Source organism: Oratosquilla oratoria, chromosome 22 (assembly GCF_046742065.1).
Source record: "Oratosquilla oratoria isolate Oo_2021 chromosome 22, ASM4674206v1, whole genome shotgun sequence".
In the NCBI taxonomy this organism is placed as follows: domain Eukaryota; kingdom Metazoa; phylum Arthropoda; class Malacostraca; order Stomatopoda; family Squillidae; genus Oratosquilla; species Oratosquilla oratoria.
The window spans coordinates 6974817-6999816 of record NC_134798.1 but is presented as its reverse complement, the minus strand read 5'-3'; the positions used below and the strand labels follow the sequence as shown (position 1 = coordinate 6999816).

Genomic DNA, 25000 nt, shown 5'->3' with positions numbered 1-25000 from the left:
GGTTAGTGGAGACTATCGAAAACTGTGGCTGTCCGAACGCATAGGGCAAAGGTGCAGCCTTCGATCAGAGTTAAGTGACTCCTGGCGGAAGCTCCTCTCTCTCTCTCTCTCTTTTTTTTTTTTTTAAGATTAGTAGGTGGTGGAAGTTGGGATGACGGAGGAGGAGGAGGAGGAACAGAGGTTAAGGTCAAGGCTGGTGAGCTTCGGAGGAGGAGGAGAAGGAGGAGGCTATTGGAAGAAATTATGACTTCTTGGAAGAAGTGGAGGTGTATGGAAGAGGAGGAGGAGGTGGAAGTGGAGGTGTATGGCGGAGTTGGAAGAGAGTGGGTGAGTGCAGGAGAGAAGTTAGGGAAGGGGAGGATGTAAATGGTAGAGGAAACGCGCTCAGACATAAAGTATTTGAAGTACGATCTTGGCCTCCAAGGGATTACTCGAGGTGGTTCATGACCCTTCAAGGACAGGAGTTAAACTGAATAAAATCGTCTGGCGTCAGCACCCTGGCTCAGAGAATTAAGGAGGGCCAGGGATGGCGAAGAGGTTGAGGAGTAGATACTAGTGGAGGAAGAGGATGAGGAGGAAGAAGGGAGGGATTTAAGGAGGGTGAGGAATAGGACACTAGGTGGAGGAGGAAGGGAAGGAAGGATGATGTCTCCTCATGTTGGGTTCAGTCTGCAAGCTATTAGGCGAAGGTGAGAGGTGATTGGTCGGAAGGAGTGGGGAGGGGGAGGAAGGAAGGGTGGGACAGGAAGAGGGAAATGGGGACAGGTTGGAAAGGAAAGGGGACTGGGTGGTCGGGAGAAGAGGGAGGGGATGGGAAGGAGGAAGAGGAGGAGAAGGAGGAGGGGAGAGGAAAAGAATAACGAGAGAACACGATGGAGTAGGTGGGGAGGTATTAATGTGACTGACGCCTTGAGATTATATTCAGGTGAATATCAGTCCAGAAGGAGTGGGATGAAGCGAATTTGTGTGACTACTTGTACTCTGGTAAGCGCCAGGCGATTTTATTCATCTCAAATATGAGTAGAATAGTATTCGTTGTGGTTCTTGTTAAGATTCTTCGCTATCGTCATGGGCCAAATGAAATGGTTTGGTGTTATCTGGAATGGCCCTATTGAAAAGGTTAGATTATACCAGGTAGCGTTTACAGGTCCCTCCAAATAGGTCCGCCTACACAAGCCCGCCCACGCAAGCCCGCGCCCACGCAAGACTGCCCGTACGGTTCCACCCACTCCGTTACGCGATGCGTTAGTGGGAGGAGGAGGAGGAGGAGAAGGAGGAAGGATTTTGGGGAGGGGAAGATAGGAGAGGAAGAAAAGGGAAAGGGAGATTGGGAGAAAATTGTAGAGGGGAGAGTAACAAGAAGGAAATGTTGGGGATAGTGATGTTGGTGATGGGAGGAGAAGGAGAAGAGAGAAAGAGGAAGGAAACGGTGAGGAAGAGAAGGAGGCGAGAAAAGGTACGATCGGGAGAAAGAAAAGGAGTAGGAGGAGGAGGAGAACGAGGACGAGGCCTAGGAAAAGGGGCGTGAAAAAGAGAATGAAGAAGATAACGAGGAAGGGGAAAAGGAAGGCAAGAGTGAAGAGTGGGAAGAAAGGGAAATGAGTAAGAGGAGGAGGGGAACAGTGATGAAGAGGTGGAAAAAGGTACGGTGAGAAGGAAGATTAGGAGGACGAAGAGTCCCAGTGAGAGGAGGTATGACAAAGAAGAAGAAGAGGAAGAAGTAGAGAGTGAAGAAGAGAAAGAAAAAAGAGGAGGGCAAAGACAAAGAGTTGGAATAATGGGAAAACGAATAAAAGGAGGAGGAGGAGGCGGCATCGCCTAACGAGGGCCATTATAAGCAGTATGCCTTGTTACTTCGAGCCCCGTTCTTATATCGCATGCGAATTGCCTCGTTAGCAGGCAGTGACGCGATTGGGGGTCGGGCCCCTCGACCCGGGACCTATGGGTAATTAATCGGGTCCCCGCTAATTGCCTTAAAAGGGTTTGAATGGCCATTAAGAGGATCAGGAGATGGATGACGTGGGCGTGCGCGTGCTCGGTAGATGACGGTATTGTTTGGATGGAAGAGGCGTGGGGGCGGGGGAATGGGAGGGTGGGCAGATTTGATTAATTTATATGTTTATTTAATTATTTACTTAATCCTGTATTTGTTTGTTTGTATTTATTCATTTACTTATTTGTTTATTGTTTTGTTTGTTTGCTTTGACTATCGTGTTGTTTACTTCGGCTGAATAAAATTGTCCGTGGGCGGGGGCGGGTGGTAGAGTCACATAGCGGCAGTCTGGATTGAAAAATCTAAGACTCTATCATCTGCTTTGCTAAGATGACGCCCCTGTATTAGATAGTATTCTTCATAAGGCCAGACGGTTTTATTCTGGTGAGGTAGGGCAACACCGTGATGAAGGGTGAAGGAAAGGGAGGGAGGAAGGGAGGAAAGGAGAGAAGCTGGAGTGAAGGGTAGAGGGAGTGAAAGAAGGAAGGGCATGTGGGTTAGAAGAGTGACTCTTAAATAACCAAGGTTACTGGACTGCCCAAACCTGAGTACAGAGGGTGTTGGGCTTGGAAAAAGTGAAGAAGGTCTGGGTTAAAGTGAAGGAGGAAGGGAGTTAAATAGGGAAAGAAAAAGGAAAGGGGAGTGAGAAAAGGTTAGGAGTGTTGTAGTTTCCAAGGAGTTTGTGTATGTGTGAGTGTGTGTGTGTGTGTGTGTGTGTGTGTGTGTGTGTGTGTGTGTGTGTGTGTGTGTGAGTGTGAGAGAGAGAGAGAGAGAGAGAGAGAGAGAGAGAGAGAGAGAGAGTGTGAGTGAGAGTAGTGGGAGGCAGAAAGACGAATAGGTGTTGGCAGGACTCGTGCACCGAGAAATGCGACACCAGCGCAACCTGAGGTTGTGTCTGTGTGTATAATGAGGTTGCGTACCTGTGATGAGGCAGCTGAATCCCACAACGGGACTTGGCTTGTGAAGCTCAGCTGAAAATCTCAAGTAAATTTGCTCAACAAAGGCTTGTGGTCAAGTGCTGCCCGCTGGGGGACACTGCATCATTACAGTGTTAACTGAAGTATATTTTGAAATCTCAACTCCTCCATTAGCGATGGAAAGCTGCGGAGATGATTAAAATAGGCTGGCGGCCACAAGAATAAAAGGCAAAGGGCCCCCCGGTATGGAAGGGATAAAGATATGTTAACTCCTTAGTTAAGTGTTAATAGTGTTAACATTCAATTAACACATCGGGTAGCGATATGTTGAAATACATCTAATTTGCCTATTTGTTTATAATTAATTTGTTATTTAAAGTTAATATTTCGTTTACTTGTGTATGTATTCGTTTATTTGTTTATTTATCCACTTGTTTAATTTCGTTATTAATATTTATAATTTATTCGTTAAAGTTAATATATTTAATTATGTATTCATTGATTTTCATATATATATTTTCTCCATTATTAGTCATCCTGGTGTATCATGAAGTGGGAAGTTATCCTTATCAAATTACCATTGAGAGGTGAAGTGTGGGCTTACACCAGGAGGCTCTGAGCTGATGCAGAAGCCGTCACCTTTGCCTTGTGTGCTCTGGTCGTTATTCCATTATAAATCATTGGGGGGCTAACTGCCATGTACGTATGGGGCCTTATTTGTGATATTCAAAGTGGTCAAGGTTAAGGTGGAAGGGAAGAGATGATTGCACCGACCGAAATAAAATGAAGATTTTTTTTCCCTCGGGAGGTCATGTCTCAAATTCCATCAATACTAAAATTACAGGATGTCAGTTATTATTGATGATATATGAACAAATGATGCTGTCAATATCACAGTATTGACACTCTTGCAACGTCATCAGTATTGACAATGGTATATTGTCTGACAACCGTGATTTCACACTTAATCTCACAACAATAATATTAACAAGGCGTTGACTGTTTTCAAGACGAACTTACTGATGATACTTGAATGCACTGCTTGCATATTGTCAGCAATTTCCAGTAGTCTTAGCAAGCCCTGTGACAGGGACCAAATGTCACCACAGTTGGGTTAACCCATTCAACTCCGATGACAAGATGTCTTGTCATTTGGTCAAATAAAACAAAAAATCATAAAACACCAAAATGTTTGATCAAACACCAGAAAAATATGACGTCAATCCTCGCTTCGCTCGCAGCGAAGCGAGGACTGACGTCATATTTTTCTGGTGTTTGATCAAACATTTTGGTGTTTTATGATTTTTTGTTTTATTTGACCAAATGACAAGACATCTTGTCATCGGAGTTGAATGGGTTAACAAGGCGTTGACTGTTTTCAAGACGAACTTACTGATGATACTTGAATACATTGCTTGCATATTGTCAGCACTTTCCAGTAGTCTTAGCAAGCCCTGTGACAGGGACCAAATGTCACCACAGTTGGGTTAATAGCAAGTTTGCCTGCCACACACCCCATTCGCCACAGCCACCACACTTGCCACAGCCACCGCAAAATGCGAAGTGCTCCAAGGTCAACCTTGACAATCATGAGCCAGCTCGTCCTTTAATGCCTTGCCTCCAGCTCCTCCCGAGGCGATGGAGGAGGAGGTGAAGGGAGGTGAAGGAGTATGGAGGTGAGATGGAGGACATGAGAGAGAGGGAGAAAGAGTGAGTGAGTGAGAGAGGGAGGGAGATGGGGAGAAGGGAGAGGGGTGAAAAGTGAATTGTATTCTTATCCAAAGATGGTGGTTTCAACGACGGCAGCAACTTGGAGTACACAATATTGCGACATAAGTGTCACAACCGTTTGTGTGAAAAATACAATTCTAATTGCCATCATTTGCTATCGCTATGTCGTGGTTTATCGGATATCCCTGTTAAGGATTAGGTCTGCATTTCCTACATTTACGTAATAAAATCATCCGCCGCTTTTCACAAAAGTATCCATAAAATGCGCCAAGGTGCTGGAGGATGAAGGAGGACAAGAAATGGATGTGAGCGTAAGAGGAAAGTTCATAAGTGTGTGGTTGACGTGGGGCGGGGCTGGGAGGAGGCGTATAGTGGGGCTGGGGGGCTGGGAGGAGAACTTGGGAGGATATGAGGGAGCAGGCATCGCCTGAGGGTGTGAGTTTCCGTGACCCTGAGACGAAAGGGTTAAAGTGGAAGGGAGGAGATGATCGCACCAACCGAAGTGAAAAAGGAAGACGGGGAAAAACAGTGTTTAAATCTTTTTTACAGAGGCAGAGGGTGTTTCTCACAATTAAAAAAAAAAAGAAAAGAAAAAAAATCAGCCAGGTAATAAATATACAAGTCAGTAGAACTTTTTTCTCATTGTAGCCGCCAGACTATTTCATTAATTTCCGTGCCCCCCCCAAAAAAAAGAATAATAATAATCATGGTAGCGAAAGGGTCAACGGACTTTGGAACATTACTGTACAATGACAAAAAGGACTCGGGCCCGACATAACGGGCGCCGGGCCTCGTCCGACGGGCATCGGGAAACGGCAGCGGGACCACTGGCCCGTCACGCCAGCCCGGAGGGAAAAGGGCAGCGAACGGGCTTTCCCGTCGAGCTCCTTCGGACATTTAAGCCTAACAGCTTCTCGGCGGCTGATCATCAACACGGAGCAGCTCTTGAGTGTCGCGAATGTTCTCGAGAAAAGTAAACCTGTCTTCAACCATATCAAACTTTTTAAGTGAAATAGTCTATAAGACATTAACGACCGATTGGGTACCACGGAAATGAAAGAGGTCACGCAGCGGTAATCAGTAATAGGATCGCCCGGTAGGAACGAGATAAGCTATCAATCCTTCACCGTCGCGGGGGTGCCACGGAGATGAATAGAACCGCCTGGCGACGACCAGAATTGAAGGGAAAGTACCACCCGGTAAGGAAGGGGTCAGCCGAGATAGGTTGTGTTAAATTTGTTAATGAAGGAATGACACTGAGGTTAATAGAATAGTTTGACGGCAGACAGAAGAAGAGGGAAAAAGCCCACCCAATATGTAAAAGACTGTATGATTTTCATTATGTAAATTTTGTATTGTTGCTTTGTGTATTTTTTCCACGCAAAGAAATGTCTTCGGAGTAGTACTGCAGTATGCAAATGATGAAGGAACAAATAATATGTTTGCATACAGAGGAGCTTTTCAGTGGTTAATATTCTTTTGAACGCGACTGTACATTTGTGATTTCAAATTTTATTGCAATTTTTTTTAAAGGTTCGGTCTGTTACGACAGTTCCTGAATTTCATGAATGAAATTTTCTGAAACGATCGAAAGTTATGTACAATGAGAAACACCATATATTCTTTTCAAAATTATCTGCCTTGTTTCAATACTTATGGGACAGAGCTGGGAACTCTTTTGCAGTCAGTAGTCACAAAAGGAGCGTTAATTACAGGTCGTTTACTACCTGTAGCAACAAAAAACCATTACAGTCTCATTGCTATAGGTACAATGGTTCCTCAGTAAATGTCTCCCGCTTTTACAACTACTAATTGTCTTCGACGTCGCATCCTTTGCTGTCGCCGCCGCCGCCGCTTCCTCACCAGACACTAGACGAATTCGGCAATATCAATCATCCCAATAATTGCTAGATGTGATTCACCCGTAGTGATATTCATATAACCAAATACCCCCCTCTCTCTCTCATTTCTCTCTCTCTCTCTCTCTCTCTCTCTCTCTCTCTCTCTCTCTCTCTCTCTCTCTCTCTCTCTCTCTCTCTCTCTCTCTCTCTCTCTCTCTCTCTCTCTCTTTCTCTCTCTCTCTCACACACACACACACACACACACACACACAGACACACACACGCGCACACACACACAGACACACACACGCACACACACACACACACACACACACACACACACACACACACACACACACACACACACACACTGCGGCTCGACGGTGCAGTGGTACCGTTCTCGACGGCAAATTCAGTACCGCTGCACTGCGAAACAGCACTTCAATTCTAGTGACCAAGGAGTTGTGTGTGTAATGTGGCAGCCTTACCACAGATCAGGCAATAGATGAGGTCTGAGTTTTCATCTGGGAGGGTAATAGCTTTTGATCACCCGTTCACTAAAAAAATATAACGATGTTATTATTACCAAATTAGTTACAACTAAGTTAACTCTGTCGTGCGAAGGATAACTAAAGCAAACGAGGAGAAAAAGTCAGTAATCGGTACTGGCAACAGATGATTTTAGTGGCATAGCAAATTGACCCTTGACAAGGGTGATCAGGAGGCTGACGTACCAGTAGGGGATGGTAACGATAGTGATAGTAATGGTAATAGGAATGATTGTGGAAATTAGAACTTGACACGTTCATTGTTCACATGAACAGTCACGTCGATCCCGGAGGACACGGTACGTGGCGAGAACGTGTGCAGGAAACCTGCGAGTGGTGGAACGGAAATGTTCTGATGACCTTGCGAAAACGTTCCTCATCAGTGATGAACGTAAAAAGGCGATGGTGGAAAGCACGTTCACCCCCCCACCCCCTTCAATCGGGGCGTCTGTGGAGATAGATAATGATGACGATAATAATATTATTGTTGTCGTTGTAATCATCATCATCATCATTATTTAAAATAGATGGATCTCTGGATGTTCAGGGGTTGAGTCTACGGCTTAGAGGTTTCTCGAGTTAAACAAAAAAAATCGTCTCATATTAGCCAGAATGAAATTCCCGAACATGGCAGATCCTGAACTTTGCGCAGTAAAGGAGACTTCGATATGGTTAGGAGGTTCCTCTCAGGTGAACAAAATCGCCTGACAGTGGTCAGATCGAAGTCCCTCAAAATGTCAACAAAGTTTTTAGACGTGCCATATGCTACAAGTTATTACATGCAGTGACTTAACAACATAGGAGTTGATTGCGCAAAGACCTCGACCTCCGGATGTCGGCTCTCGAAAGCGACATGCGGAGTCGGGGCTTCTGAAGACGCCGACGAAGGCGTGGCCGATGTTCTCTATTGAAAGGCGGTACGGTGCTCTATCATTTATTTGTGTGGCCCTAAGTGACCACGTCAGTGAAGAACCCGATGGAGGTGTCTGGAAAGGGAGGACGACGACGAGGAGGAGCTTTTGAGGCTCCTGCTGAAGTGTCATCGATCTTCTTCATCGACGGGCGGCACGCAACAGATCTTCGTTCTTTGTGACGCCACGACAAACGACATCTTTGTCTTTTGTTGCCGAAGACGCTGATGACAATTGTCTCGCCTCGTCTGGAGAACAATGCCCTTATAAGGGAATGACACATCATCTCCATATCATATGACGCGAAACGGTGTCACGGATTTGAGCGTGACGTGAGTGTGGCGTCACACGCTATTGGTTATCTGATCATAGATCCATTACGTCACACTTACGCCACACTGTGATGAGTGCGGGGAGGGGGAGATTGATTGGGTATAGGGCAATGTTTGGAGAATGATTGGTTAGAGATTGGGGGTCAGAGAGCTCGGGGAGGACTTTGAGGTGATCAGGTCAAGGAGTAGTGATTGGGTGAGCAGGTAATGGCATGATTGGTTCCTTATCAGTAAGTCCGTTTCAAGGATGTTTCTTCAGAGATAAGGCTCACCCTTAAACTGAAGCCACACCCCCGATCCCAAAGGTGATAACAATTGTCTGGCTCTAATTTTGTACGTCACCCTGTAGCAGGGTTTCCAGGGTGTTAGCACCCCATAGAGGCAGCGTTCCCAACCTTTTCCGACCTTAGCACCCCCTGTTGTCATGTCTAAGCTGTCCAGCACCCCTATCTTGTTATTAGATGGATAAAAGAAAATGAAGCGTACTGCTTGATTATTTATTTTCTTGATTCCTTAGAACTGAAACAGATTGACAATATCGTTTGTAGAAAAAATTAGAACACCCTAGAAAAATAAAGTAGCATAACAGGTAATCAATGATACATATATCAATGTGATTTTTGTGTGCATCACTTCCCAGCACCCCCTATAATTGATTTCAGCGCCCCCCAGGGGGTGCTAGCACCCCAGGTTGGTAAACGCTACCTTAGGGTGATGCTGAAGTCAATTTTAGGGGACGCTGGGAAGTGCTGAATGCATGGAGGCAATACAATTCACTTTTCTTTATCCTTCTAGTAGTCAGATCTTAACCAGAGTTAGTGGGTACTAGACTTCTTAGACCTGACTGCAGGGGTACTAAGGTCGGAAAAGGTTAAGAAACGCTCCCCTATAACAAAGGAGTTAATGGAGTTAGTTTTAACTCTTAATCCTTTTTTTTTTAACTAACCCCACCCCTCCCCAGAACACTTCAGTGAAGTTGAGTAGCTTTAGTTAATGAAGCATCGCAGACGGTGTATCGTGTCATAATTGAGATTGATGGCGTCATAGTTGAAGGCTAGAGGTTATTGAACGGTGACGTCACGGTTGAGATGTTGAGGAATAAGAGTGAGGAGGGAAGGGGGAAAGGGGAGGAGCGGGGGATTTCCTTCTCCCATTTCGTCTGTGGAATCACTCTGTGGCCTTTGCTTATAACTACACACACACACACACACACACACACACACACACACACGCATTGTGTGATGTGTGCACATGTGTAGGTACAACACCGCTCGTCGTCGCTCGTCGTCGCGCGACCAAGAAGGAGAGGATTTACGACTAAAAATTAAAACTTGTTTTGTACTGTTGGGGTGGGGTGTTAACGTGTGTGCCCTAATTGTTATCTATGCTGTGCTTTTTATTTGTTTTAACTCTAAATTACAAAAATTTAATCAACACGACTCGAAAGCCAGTTGCGAATCAGAGCCATCTGGAGGCAATCCACTGAACCGCGATGTAAACAATAAACAAAGCGCCGCGTGTTACGACAATGATTTCTTAGGGTTTGGCAAGTACGAAAGAAAGAACTTAAGTAGATTATTAGAGATAGAGAGAGAGATGAGCAAAAATAGGACTCGGTGGGAAAAATTAAATCATTGAATTAATAAAAGAGTTAATTGTTTTAATTGATTGTTTATCTAAGACTAACCACGAAATTTCTGACCTGAAAAAAGCTAACTTGGATCTTACAAACGAAATTAAAGAAATGAAAAGAGACATAAATGAACTGAAGAATGAAAATGAAAAGAAGAAAACTAATGATAATAATAGCGAAAATCTAAAGCAAGAAGTGAACAACAAATTCCCAAGAATTGACACAAAAGATCGAAGAAAACTTAGGTGGGGGACAGTATCCAGGAAATTAAAAAGTGGAAAGAAATATTGAAAATAAAGAAATTGCTTTCAAAGAAATAGTCAAGCAGCAAATGCAAGATAATGCAAAAGACACAATCATTCAAGTGATTAACGAAAAAGCAAATTGGGTCAGGGACACAGTAGATAGGAAGAAATGTATTGTGGTTTATGGGCTTAAAGAAAAACAAGGATTGGGCGAGGTACATGAGAGAAAAAGAAGAAAAAGAGACAGCAGTAGAAATCCTTAATGAAATTCAGGGGGGAGATAGTGATTCAGGCACAGACTTAGAAGAGACTTACAGAAAATTGGTCGCTATACTAAGGATAGGAATCGACCTCTAAAGATAAAACTAAGGTCACAAGTGGTAGTAGAAGAACATATTTGAAAAAGTAGGTAACTTGGCAAAGAGTGAAAAATACAATAAGATATGGATAAAAAGAGAAATGAGTACTGAGGAATTAGAAAAAGAAAGGGCGCTAAGAGAAGAAGCAAAAGGAAAAAAAACTTGAAGAGATCGGAGACAGAATGCAAAGAATTCCAGTGGAGAGTAATAGACTTGAGATTAAGACAATGGCGCTTCAAAACGAAAAAAAACAAGGGAAGAAGAAACCAGGGAGAAGGAAGAAAATTAAAAGTGGCCTATACCAACATTGACGGACTAATTTCGGGACTGAACGAACTCAATGATTATCTGTTAGAAGCAAAACCAGACATAATGGGAATTGTAGAGACTAAACTAAGAGGTGAAATACCATCCACTGTTATCGGACAAGGTTTATACAACTACTGGATAAAAAACAGGGACAAGAAACAGGGAGGGGGAATCATGTTCTTGGCCAAGAAAGACCTAAAGGTGACAAAAAATTGCAGAGGGCAAAGGTAATGCTGAATTGATCATGATAAAAGTCGAAGGCAAGAATATGAAAAGTAGAAAGTTTGTGGTGACTTATGTGCCTCCAAAAACAAGCGCTTGGAAAGAAATTGAACATAAAAAAATGCTAGATGACACAAGAAAATCACTCAATGAGATACTAATGGGTAAGGGTAATCTGGTAGTTATGGGGGACTTCCAATTGCAAAGAAATTTGTTGGGACAGCATGACAGTGCAAGGAGGAGATGACTCGTGGGGCAATGTACTGCTAGATATGACCATGGAGTACACAATGACCCAATGGGTCCATGAAAACACAAGGTACAGAAATAATGAAGAGCCATCGAAACTAGATCTAATATTTACAACAGAGCCTGAAATAGTGCATAAAGTCCAGTATGAGACACCAATTGGAAAGAGTGACCATGTACTCATCGAAACTATACTAAAGGAAGAAATAGACATAGAGAGGAACGAAAAGCATAGGAAAGGAAGACTGAGGTACAACAAAACAGACTTTACAAAACTAAAGACATTCTTCCGGAATGCAAACTGGGAAATATTTTACAGGGAAGAAACAGCAGTGGAAGAGAAATGGAATATATTGATGGAAAACTACAATGAAGGGGTAAACAGGCATGTACCAAGACAAAAGCGAGAGAGAGAGTACATTAAATGTTGGTTTCAACAAAAGATGCAGTGAGGCAAAAGACAGAAGGGACAAAGCTTGGAAAAAGTGGAGAAAAAGACAAAAAAACAAAGCAAATGGCAAATTTATGTTAACTATAGAAATGAGTATGTTAAGGTGAGAAGAGAGGAGAAAAAAGGAACCATGAGAAGGATATTATAGACAAATGCAAAGAGCAACCCAAACTATTCTATCGGTATGTGAAAGGTAAACTTAAAAAAAAACAAACAGGAATTGGTGAAACTATGCCAAGGAAACATAGAATACACAGAAGATTTAGAGATGGCCGAAGTCATGAACAATCACTTTAAATCTGTTTTCACCAGAGAGAAAATACCGAATTGTGACATAGACAAAAACAAGAAATCTCCCCTCATGAATGAGTTTACAGCATCACTAAAGGAAATATCAGAACATTTATCAAGGCTGGATGTCAGAAAATCACATGGCCCGGACGGTATTGCAAATTGGATTCTAAAGGAGTGCAAAGAAGAACTAACAGACAAAATACACATCTTAATAAACAGCTCACTCAAAGAAAGAAAAGATACCCGAGGACTGGAAAAACGCTAACATTGTACCAATACACAAAGGAGGAAACAAAGAAGAACCCACCAACTATAGGCCAGTATCACTAACAAGCACCATTGCCAAAATTTGTGAGAAAATAATCAAGAATAGATGGGTAAAACATCTGGAAGACAATGACATATTAAACCCAAGACAATTCGGATTCAGACAAGGAAGATCATGCTCCACAAACTTAATATGCTTTTACTCAAGACTAATAGACATAGTGCAAGAAAGAAATGGATGGGCTGATTGTGCATTCCTAGACTTGCAAAAAGCCTTTGACAAAGTACCACACAGAAAACTACTAAAAAAACTGGAACACATAGGAGGAATACAGGGAAACCTACTAAAATGGATAGAGGACTTTCTGACTGGTAGAAAGATGAGAGTAGTGCTCAGAGAAAAATATTCAGACTGGAAAGAGGTGATCAGTGGAGTACCGCAAGGATCTGTGCTGGGCACCAATAATGTTTTGCTATCTATATGAATGACATGGATGAGGACGTGAACTGCTACATGAGCTTCTTTGCCGATGACGCCAAACTGCTAAGGAAAGAATAGAAAACTGATGAGGACTGTGAAGCACTGCAAGAAGACCTAAATAGGGTATGGAACTGGAGTCAGAAATGGGAAGTGGACTTTAATACTAAGAAGTGTAGCATAATGGAGTTTGGAAAAAGCAAAAACAGAATATCAGGAAAATATACAATTGGAACCAAAGAAGTAAAGAAAGTAGGATCCGAAAAAAAGATTTGGGGAGTAATTATCACGAACGACTTGTCCTATGATATACAGATTAACAAAATTGTCGGGGAGACTTACAATTTGCTAAGATCAATATAAAAGTGGCGTTTACATACTTGGACGAAGACATGATAAAAAAAAATATTGGTTACATTGATAAGGCCTAGATTAGAGTATGCAGCGACATTGTGGTCCCCCCAGTACCAAAAAGAATATAAAGAAAATAGAAAGAATCCAAAGAGCAGCTACAAAAATGGCACCTGCACTTGCAAACCTATCATACAAAGAGAGATTGGCGAAACTGGGAGTTACCGACACTGGAGCAAAAGAAGAGAGAGAGGTGACCTATTGACCATCTACAGAATCATGAAAGGCACAGAGGTACTCGATAGTGAGAACTTACTTAAACTGGGACAAAAGAAACACAAGAGGACATGGAAAGAAAATAAAAAAACATAGCTAAAGAAGAGAAACTGAAGAAAAAACAGTTTTCCCTCATAGAGTTTTGGACACTTGGAACAAACTGGACAATGAAAATAGTAATGCGCAAAAACCATTCATGAGTTTAAAAACAAACTTAGACACTGCAAGATACAAAGGCGGGACAACACGAGCATAGCTCCCCTTCCCGCAAAATACAACTAGGTAAATACAACTAGGTAAATACACACACACACACACACACACACACACACACACACACACACACACACACACACACACACACACACACACACACACACACACAATGTGTGTGCGCGCGCACGCGCCTCTGGCTTGGCTAAAAAAGCCCTTGGTATATAGATAGGTATATCTATATACACATAACCATACACAATCTTTTTCTTCATGTCGCCATGTGATTTTATTTATCCTTTAAGGATAAAGGGCCATTTACACGTTCAAACGGTTTGTCAAACCCGGTTTGTCAAACAAAGGTTTAAGGTGGCGTTTGATCATGTGAATGGGGTATTTGGTTGTCAAACATGTTTGACAACCAAACACCCCATTCACACGGTCAAACATCACTTCAAACACTTGTTTGACAAACCGGGTTCGACAAACAGATTGAACGTGTAAATGGCCCTTTAAGATGATGTTTTCGGTCTCAGCCCCTCGCGGGTCCGATGTCGAGGCTCAAAAATGACAAGACGAGAATTGCGCCCTTCACGAGAACGGCCAGGGCCTTTTACACGGTCTGTCAAATCAGGTTTGTCAAACAAGTGCTTAAGTGATGTTTGACCGTTTGAATTGGGTATTTGGTTGTCAAACGTGTTTGACAACCAAATGCCCCATTCACACGGTTAAACATCACTTTAGACACTAGTTTGACAAACCGTTTGGTCGTGTAAATGAGCCTTACGATCTCGTCACAGAGTGTCGAAAAGAGGCGCGAGTGTCCTTTACGTAAGACCACAGGAGTACTGTGTCATGTGTCCTGACACGTGACAACTGGCTTTGCATCGGATCGAAGCCGCCGATCGCGTCTTCGGACACGGGTCGAGATTGACGTAAATTGACGTCTTCTTATCGTTGGTGGCGGAGGAGGCGGGGAAATGGTGGTCGAAAGGGTTGAAGCTGTCGACTCGCATCCTGATTGCCCCTTTGATCGAGTCCATCCTCGTACTGTACAACCTTTGACTGCTGAATGAAATCTCCTGCTGGCGAAAACCTTATTTTAAGTGTTAAGTATGGATGGGAATGACAGGTGGTGATGGATACGGAGCTGCCTAGTGTAGGCCTTATGGTCTCTTGCAGTCTCCTTCATTCTTATGTTCAAATTGAGACCTTCAACACAGGAACAAGTCTTATCGAGAGTATTTTAATTCATAGACTTCTTTAAACTGAATTGGAATTAGTAACAGTTATTTTTTTAAGTTAGTCTTCGTGTCCTACAGAGGAGTAGATAACTCTATTTAGAATATTGCATCGTTACCGTGTCGAGGCCTCTCGTGTGTTTGGTTTTTGGTCAGAGTAAAATCTTTTAAGTGGTCCAAATTTGGTCCTTCGGTACACTTAATTTTTAATAGTAGTAGTAGTATTTTGTTCCGAGATCGTATCCCAAAGCATTTACCTAACCTAACGTAGCCTACAGTAGATATTAAAAAAAAAAAAAAAAAAAAATGGATCCGCCGTAGGTGTTTTATGCCTTTGACTTCTATAGATTTCCCTCGGCTGAATAAAATCGCCTGGCGGCAGCAGAATACCTACAGTAAGGTTTGGATAAAGACATTAAAGTGCTAATAGAAATGTATCCATTGATATTCATAACAGAAGCCTTCAGATGAATAAAAATGCTTATTTGCAACCAGAATAATTAGGAAGGAGTTGAATTGAGGAAGGGGTGCGTTTATCCATTGCCTAATAAGGTGTTTGGGGATCGAACTCGGTCTGGCAGGTGCGAATGTGAGCTTCACACAGGAACGGTTGGGTCGCTTACATAGTTTTTTAGCTATGATAAATAAATGAATAAAAATAAATATATAGATAAATAATTGCCCTGTGGTTGTCGAGTGGGACTCCTGAAAAGAAAGGGGTCACCCTTGAGGTCACCCTCGGGGCAAAGGTCTTGAAGGAGAACCTTATTACCGTTGTAAACGTCTTGAGGGCGAGCCGGTTCGATAAGGGCAGAAGTACGTGGTTGGGGACAAAAGTCGAGATCGAGGACGGAAGGGGAGGAGAGGGAAGGAAAAGAGAGGAATATGGAATAAAAAGAGGGGGAGGGGGGACGAAGAAGAGAAGGGAGGAAGGAAAAAAAAGACCGGGGAGGAGAGGAGGAAAAAGGGGAGAAGGGACGAAAAAGAGAGAGGAGGAAGGAAGAAAAAGACTGGGGAGGGGAGGAGGAAAAGAGGGGGAGGAGAGCAGTAAAAGAGAAGAAGGAGGGGGAGGAAAAGGGGAAGAGAGGAGTAAGAGAGAAGGGGAGGGACGAAAAATGTGGTGAGGAAGGAAAAGAGGGAGAAGGAAAAAAGTGAGAGAGAATAAGAAAGATTAAGGGGGAAGAAGGAAGAGAAAGAGATATGCTGGAGGGAATAAGAAGATGAGAGGAAAAGGGAAGAAAAGAGAATGAATAGGAAGGAAGGAGGAAGGTCAAGGTGGATGAAGAGGACCTTGCTGGAACTTGTCACAACCTTGAGGAGGACCCAGGTCCTCGGAGGAGGAGGAGGAGGGTTGGGCGAGTTCAGAACGGTGAAGGAAGAAAGAAAGAAAAAAAAAAGACGTCTAGGAACTGCCTAGTGTAGCTCTTATGGTCTCATGAAGTCCCCCTCCTTCTTATGTTCTTATGTTCGTATTAGCCATAATAAAATGTTTAAATTGGTTAAAGGTTTAGGAAAAAATAATAACTCAGTTTTTCCACCACGGGTTAATGGATTGATTCCCCGGCATGACCCTTGACCTGACCCGACCTGACCTCGATGGCTCCAGAGATAGTCACGCAATGGTGGTGGTGGGGCTGCCGCAGCCGCAGCCGCAGGTCGCACTTGCGGATGAGGGACAATTACCGGGCCGCCCGCAGAGGTGAGGATGACCTGCGAGTAGGATTCGATCTGAGACCAACAGGATTATCATCCCGAGGATAGGCCTATTCAGGACTGAAGGTGCTATGCCGCCGAGTGGTCGAATATAAACATTATATATGATATTACAAATATATAAACATGACCTGATTTATATTAATGGGTTATATTGTAGTTTAACAAGATGCAGAAAGCATCAGAGTATTAAAGAAAACGAAGAAAACTGCACTCCGTTCAAACGGCCTTAAAAAAAAAAGAGCAAAAAAAAAAAAAAAACCCAGTAAAAAGTTGAGCGACAAGGATAAAAAAAAAAGATACACGAGGAATGAAAGAAAACCGAAAAAATAGAATGAAATGGGCGTACTGCCTGAACTTGAAGTGAACATTGTTCATGGCCATGGAGTGTGAACAAGGTGCGCAGTATCCCGAGGCGGTCTCGACAAGAGAAATCTTATTCCGGGCAGCAAAACGTAAAAACAGATTCTAATCTCGTGTTGCCAATCCCCGCGGCGCCGCCGCAGCTCGCGTGTGTGTTGGAGAAGAAAGAGAGAGAGAGAAGATAGTGATTGTGGAGAAAGTAGAAGTGCCTGTGGTGGAGGATTGTAGAGGATGACGTGGGAGAGGGAGAGAAACGTGTCTGTTCTGTGTTTCTTTCTGTCTCTGTTGTTCTCTCTCACACATTCTCTCTCTTACACACACACACACACACACACACACACACACACACACACACACACACACACACACACTCACACACACACACACACTCTTACACACACACACACTCACACACACACACACACACACACACACACACACACACACACACACACACACACACACACACACACACACACACGCACACACATTCTCTCTCTCTCTCTCTCTCTCTCTCTCTCTCTCTCTCTCTCTCTCTCTCTCTCTCTCTCTCACTCTTTCACTCACTCTTTCACTCACTCAATCATGAAATATGCAAGATGGGAATGCATTCCAGGGGGCTGGAAATGGTTCTCTATTCCGAAGACGTCTCCTCGGTGACCTTTTTGGGTTTATATGTACATGCCTTAACATATACTGGCGAATCCTGGACAAACGCACGCGCACACACACACACACACACACACACACACACACACACACACACACACACACACACACACACACACACACACACACACACACACACACACACACACACACACACACACACACACACACACACACACACACACACACACACACACACACACGCACGCACACATGTTGATAGGCAGACAAAACAGACAGACACACTGGCACGCTCACCACATATGCCTGCAGTCTCATTGTTAGGTGGTCGTGTTTATGCATACTCTTATGTACATGTGCTTGTATACCATGCACGTATATACACGCTTGCAATATTGGGATGATTTTCAAGCCCTGAACGTGGTATGATCTCGGTTCTGCTGAATTAGCAGGTCAGGATAGTAACCACCAAACCGACAAACTGTGTGTTGGTGTCATGAGCCATGGTAACGTCGTATTTGTTTCCTATATGCAGTTTGTATACATTGGTAATACTTGGCAAGGGGACCAAGTGTTTTTTATTATCTATAAATTTGTTTATATTCATGAGTGTGTGTGTGTGTGTGTGTGTGTGTGTGTGTGTGTGTGTGTGTGTGTGTATACATGTGTGCGTGTGTCATGTATCATTAGGCGTGAGTGACGTACACATGGGCACGTCATGCATCGCCCGGGGACAATGACGGTCTAGATATCTTTGACGAAAGTCGCCTCCTTCAAGCTAGGGAAAGTGACGTCACGTCAACGTTGACGTAAAAGTTTCTTGGGATGGGTGTAGTCTGTGCTGTGTATGTTCGAGGCGTCTGATGACGTCATATAATTTTCTTGCGTCATCTATAACCAGCGCTTCTATACTTGGAAATAATATCACGCCGAATAGGTGGGGTCTTGGAAAAGGTAAAGGAGACCTTAAAAGAGGGAAACAGAAAGAAGAAATTGTAGAAATTGAAAATTATCAGTATTAGTCTCCAGTCATAAAAGAATGCTACGTGACCCTGGTCCATAATGTTGTTAATAAAGCTCCTAATATATCACATATGACTTAGAGAACAGACGCTTTTAGATGTTGTGTATGCCCAGTGACGACGTAGATGCGCGACGTAGAGAATGCCTAGGTATTATGTACTTGATAACGCTGACGTATACTTAGAATGACCTCGCGTGTCTTGGTTATATATTTAATTCTTAATCAACTTCAGGCGACTTCATGCAGCTGAAGGATACCTACCACCTTTTTATAAAGGGGTTAAACTGTTTTCACTCAATTCTGAATTCTTTTGTCACCATACATTTACTTTAGTGAAGCATAATACAACTTAAATGCTGCAAACCGGGGACCCGTAGACTGAAGGGGGGCGGGAGTACTGACACAGGTATTAAGCGGTCATAGGTCAGATGTAGGTGGTGTGTATGGGCGTGATTGTGGGCGTCCCTATGGGCGTGGGTCACGGTCGATTCTCCCTTACTCCCAGCGCGGTCTTATCGAATGTATTGTAATCGCAAGGTTGTGCATTTATAGGGAGGGTGTTGGTCTTTGATCGACGGGGACATGTGGTGCGTATGTATTAGGAGAGATTATGTTTATTTGTGTGTGATTGGAGCCCAGAAGATTTGAATAATGATTGTATCTACGTACGAAATCCCGGAACTGAGGTGCCCGCCCGATGTCGAATGGTTCGTTTCCGGGTGTTTTTTCACGACTTTCTTTGCATGCGTTGGTGGCGTCATCGGAAGCGTGCTGGTCTCGCATTCGCTTAGTTGTGGGTTCGAATCCCGCACTCTTCTCTGATTCTTTGCCGTGATTATTACCTGCCCCAACAGTCCAGGCGCTTAGGGCAAAGGTGATGGCCTCGGTCACAGCTACGCGTCTCCTGCGCTGGTGGCGTAATCAGAGGCGTTCTGGTTTCGCATCTTCCTAGTCTCGGGTTCGAATCCCGCGCTTCTCTCCGATTCCCAGCAGTGTCTGTTAGTTACCTGTCCCAACCACACAGGGTAAAGGTGACGGCTTCGGCCGCAGCTACGCGTCTCCTGGCGTAGGCTCCTCACCTCATTATTAATCCTCTTGTAAGACTTGACCAGCCACAGTGGTGGAGCAGTGAGTTTGAACTTCATTTCTTTCCAGTCATTCAAATTAAAGGTGTAACTATAGTCTCTTTTAGTTTATTTATTTGTTTATTTATCATTATTTTTTTAAGCTGGCCTAGACCTTTTTCTTTAGCCATCCGAGTTGGTTAGTAAGTCTCGGTCTTTAAGATTAATTTAGGTCCTCTCTCAGAATCTGTTTTCTTTTCTTGAATTCTTATGATCCTAATTTCAGTTTTTCTGTGCGTTTTATATAATTCTAAGTTCGTTGAAAATAGCAAGATTCCATTTATTGCCGCAAGACTTAAGTTTAATGATAGTGTTTTTATTTCCAACTGTATGGATATTATTTTTGGTCTTCTTATTTTACTTTTTCTTCTTTTTCCTTATCGTCTTCTCCATATCTACAGTATGTCCTCCTCCTTCTATTTCTTCTTATTTTTTCGTGGAAACTTGTTCTAGATAAATTGCTGTCAGTTAAAAAAAAAAGTCGGAAATGAGTATCAGTAATGGAGTTTAATTTTTGGAATTATAAAATTGGCAGGTCCATGATGCGCGCGCCATTTCATTTCCGGTCACGCCCATAACGTCAGTGACCTTGCGTCTTCATTAAAGTGTAACGTATCTTCTTAGGTTAGATTAGGTAAGGTTAGGTTTTGTTCGCGTTACCTCGTAATATATCGATTTAATTAGGAAATAGGTAACGTCGTCGTCGTCGTCGTCTCGTCGTCGTCGTCGTCGTCGTCATCGTCATCATCATCATCATCATCATCATCATCATCATCATCATCATCATCATCATCATCATCATCATCATCATCATCATCATCATCATCATCATCATCATCATCATCATCATCATCATCATCATCATCATCATCATCATCATCATCATCATCATCATCATCATCATCATCATCATCATCATCATCATCATCATCGTCATCGTCGTCGTCGATTCGTTCCCACGATTTATTATTGAAAATCATTTACGTAAAATGTATCACGTAGGAATAGAATAGAGGTTAATTAACGTCTCAAACACTAACGATTTATGCTACTTCTTATACTAGAATCGTTTAATCTGCATCGTTCTTATTTTGTGCAATTTATATTTCTTCATTTGTATTCCAATCAAAATTTTACTCATTTCTTCAGTTTCTGTTACTGGTGAAAACCTTTGCACATGAAACACAATTAAAACATAACAAGAGATCTTTATTAGTTACATATATTAATGTAGTGCTACATTTATTGAAAAATAATTAATGAAATAAATATGATGTTGAAGGGCATTGCATGGGTATGATGTACTGTAGTTTAAAACCATTTTCTACTGCGATAATCTCCTACTAGGTTAAACAAAAAAATACGAGTAGATGAATTTATACCTTCCACTAGCTTAGCTGGTGGAGCTATTTTTAAAGTTACCCCTGTCTGGTGCCATTCTCTCTGACACACTTGGTTTTACATTTTCTTTGGTACCGGGGATTCCCTCTCGTTTGCGCCCTTTGTGTGGAGCTATTTTCTCTAGACAGCTTGCTTTAGTTGCATCTCTCAGCTCATTTTCCATTTTCATTTTCTCCTATTTCCATCCTTGAAACTGTCTTCTTCTCTCTGCCATTCTTTTCGTCTTTTTTTTTTCTCTTCGACTATCCCACTTTTTTCTATTATTTTCTAATTTTTATATTATTCCTATCTTGGTATGGATTTTCCGCTAGGATCTAAGCGCCCTTTGGTGTCCCATGAATTTTATTTTTATTATTACCTCTTATTTTGATTGTTGGTTCGCATTTTTTTTTCAAGTCCATGTTCGTTAATGATAACACTTTTTTATTAGAAATGTCCCCACAACTTCTCGTAGATTAATTTAATTCTGTGATGTTTCTTGTTCCAGCTTCTTCAATATTAATCGAACTATATCATATTTGGAACCTATAGAAACCAGTATCCATTTTTTCTGATATTTATTATTATTGTAATTATTATGATGATTTTTTAACATACTGGACACATGATACGGAAATGTTATTATGAGTAGAGTTTGTACATTTCTGCGCTTTAGTACTGTGTACATTTAAACATTGAAAAACAATTTTTTTTCTTGTACTTTCTTCTACACAAGTTTTATAATGTGTCACTTTAACCATATACCGGTATTGATTTCCTAATACTAGAAGAATATTTCGTAGTGCAGTGTTGTTTATTTTTATTCTAAGCCTTGATGTACATACACACACACACACACACACACACACACACACACACACACACACACACACACACACACACACACACACACACACACACACACACACATATATATATATATTGCAATTTCATCTTCCCCAATTAATTTTTTCCCTGCGTTAGGCTAGTCTTCATAATCTCATTATTATCATTACACTCGTGAGGTATTTCGATATTAGACATGATTTATTTTTATTTTTGTCTATTAATTTATTTGTTTTATTTTCATTTCTGATTGTTTTATTTCGTCCGTAAATTATTCAGTTTTCGTCGTCAGTTCTCACAGTGAAGTGGCCTACTAAAGTGTACTTTACATTCCACACACGAGTTTCCACTTGACTCATTATAGTATTCGTTCGGATTTCTCTTCTTTATTGGTTGTTTTTATTACTAGCATAAATTTTCTCTTTCAACTTGCTCGCATATGACCTAGTGGTCTTCTTTTCCTTTATTTTATTTTATTTTTTATTTATTTGTTCATTTATTTTTGTCTTCTGTCATTCCATTCAGTCTTTGCGTGGAATTCCCATAGGAACTGCATTGAAATTTGCTGTTTTTTCTCCTCATTTTCTCACTCTCCACGTCCTCGTCCATCTCGTCAATCTCGTCCTCCTCGTTCGAGAAGGTCCTTCTCATTCGTCTCGTCCTCCTTCTCCTCCTCGTACTCCTCTTTCTCTATCTCCCGTCCCTTCCCTGGAGGCATCCGCCTCGCTCCCCATCAGCGGAGCGAGGGTTGCCCCGCCGACCAATTAGATCCTCCGGGGGTCGGGAGGGCAATGGCAGGTGGGTCGTGATGATGGCCCTCTTCCCCCTCGATACGGGAATACACATAAACTTTATTAAGGCGAGCACCAGGCGATTTTATTCCCCTGATGGTCTCATTTCGGGTCCTTCGTGGGAGATAACGGCCAGTCGGGGTCCTGTTCAGGATGGGGTCCGCGACTCTGTGTGATAGAGTTCTTAGGTCATTAGACTTGTTAATGTGTAGAAACGTCGTCACCGTGTTGGAGGGTCTAAGTCGTTACGGGGAACTTGTTGGGGGCAATTGGAGGGGAAGCTCCCAAAGGGAAGGTTGAAGGGTGAGGCACAAGATCCTACAACTCCGGGTCCTCCTCCAGTTGAAGAGAAGGGTCTATACCTCGCACTTCCTCTGCGATAACCAGCTCTTCTATCCTCGGGGAGAGTATGCGTCGTCGTAGGTAAATGGGTTCATTTGAGAAAAAATCAAAATTGAGTTCGGTGGATTCCTCTGGCGTTGGCCAAGATAAAATACACGAAGTTCGTCGTCGGTGACTCCTTGCGCACTGGGTGGCACTTTCCTTTAAACTTTGGCTGTCGGCTGACTATTTTATTCATCTCGTTGATACCTTTTCCAGATAAGAGTGGGACCTGTATACTTGGTTTGGCTTTTGAATAAAATCGTCTGACGTCAGTTAATGAAAATTAAGTGAGTTACCCAAAGGATCCTTTAAGAGATTAATCACGAATGGCGACAGATGAAATGAATAAGCACGAGATGGTGGGCCCACTCAACTGAATTAAATCGAATGAAGGCAGCAGTAATATTAACAGAAGTGTGTATTAAAAACAGAATATAAATTATAATGTAAGCAAGTATATATTTTTATGTATGCAGAAAATAACAATTATTCAATGGTATAAGGTGTTCATATGGTAAAGTCTCCCCTTGAAGATTTCGTTCTCTACGGTTACATTTAGTTTCTGCGTTTTCTCTTATGCGCGCGCCGAGATAGTCTTTTTGTTGTGGTCATACTGTAATGCCATTTATTGCTAATAGTCTTTGAAGTATGCCAATTTTCAAGTCTATATTATATAATTAAAGAGGTGATACGATACGTGCTATGAAAGGACCAATGCATTATGATGACTGGTGATATTGAAGATGATATGTTGGATGGGCGCCAAGGTTGAGGGCATGATTCAGGGGCACTTCTGCGAAAACGAGAACCAATACGCACAGCCTCCCCCCGCCCCGGCCCTTCTGCCCACACTCACACCGCGGTTCATTCACAAGATCACTTTTTCTCATCGCGCGCTGCCGGCAGATGGTGCCACTAGAACCACCGTGAGAAAAGTGAGAGGTGCTTACAAAGCGTGCGCATTGTGTAGTAAGCTCGTGAAGATTTGTGCGGTGTAGTTTGGTCAGGGTGTGTGTGTTTGTGTGCTATAGCGGAAAAATGTCGCATTGTGTACTGAAGGACACTGACAAAGTGGAAGTGAAACTGACGAAGCTTTTGTCCATGTTGGAAACTTTAGTGAGACTCAGTGATGTGGATTACCTGGGTGAGTGTTTTAGTGGAGGCTCTTACCTTTTAATATCCAGATTACTTGGGTAACGAAAGGAATACCCAGTTTCTCCTTTGTTTACGAACAGGTGTAACTCTGGGTTTTATTGTCATGCATCGGTGATCTTTAAGTTGAAATTTTTTTCTGAATTCCATTTAAATGTTACTTGGATTTTTTTTTTTTTTTTTTTTTTTTTTTGTCATGGTGAAACTGTGTGGTGTTCATGGTATTAGTTATTATTATTATTATTATTATTATTATTATTAATTAGTATATTTATTTTCACCATGATTAGTATTGTTATTATTACAAATTATTATTATTTATTATTACTATAATTAGTATTACTATTATTAGTATTACTATTATCTGTATTGTCTCTGATCCGAGCAGTGCGGCGGGGGTCAGGGCTTACCCTTTATTTACAAGGTACTAAGACGAGAGGGAGAGCGATTGAACATTGGATAACTGTTTTGACTCTGTCACTCACTTTAAAAGGGGAAAAGGGACTTTTTGCATATCTTATTGTTATTATTATTATTATTATTATTATTATTATTATTGTTAATGTTGTTGTTGATGTTACTGCCATTTTATATTATTAGTATTTTATATGCGATGTTTTCTTCCAAGGCTTGGTCATTTTTCACATTCTGATCATTATTACTTGCTTGGATATTTTTTATATATTTACTTATTTTGTGATTATTGTTATAATAATTTTATTTGACAATAAA

The 25000-nt window shown here is 42.1% G+C and overlaps 1 protein-coding gene across 1 annotated transcript in view; it reads left to right on the top strand.

Annotated features, from left to right (window-relative positions):
* Positions 1-25000, top strand: part of LOC143037417 (uncharacterized) — a 524806-nt gene that overhangs the window by 285416 nt on the left and 214390 nt on the right. The gene's annotated exons all lie outside the window — the stretch shown is intronic.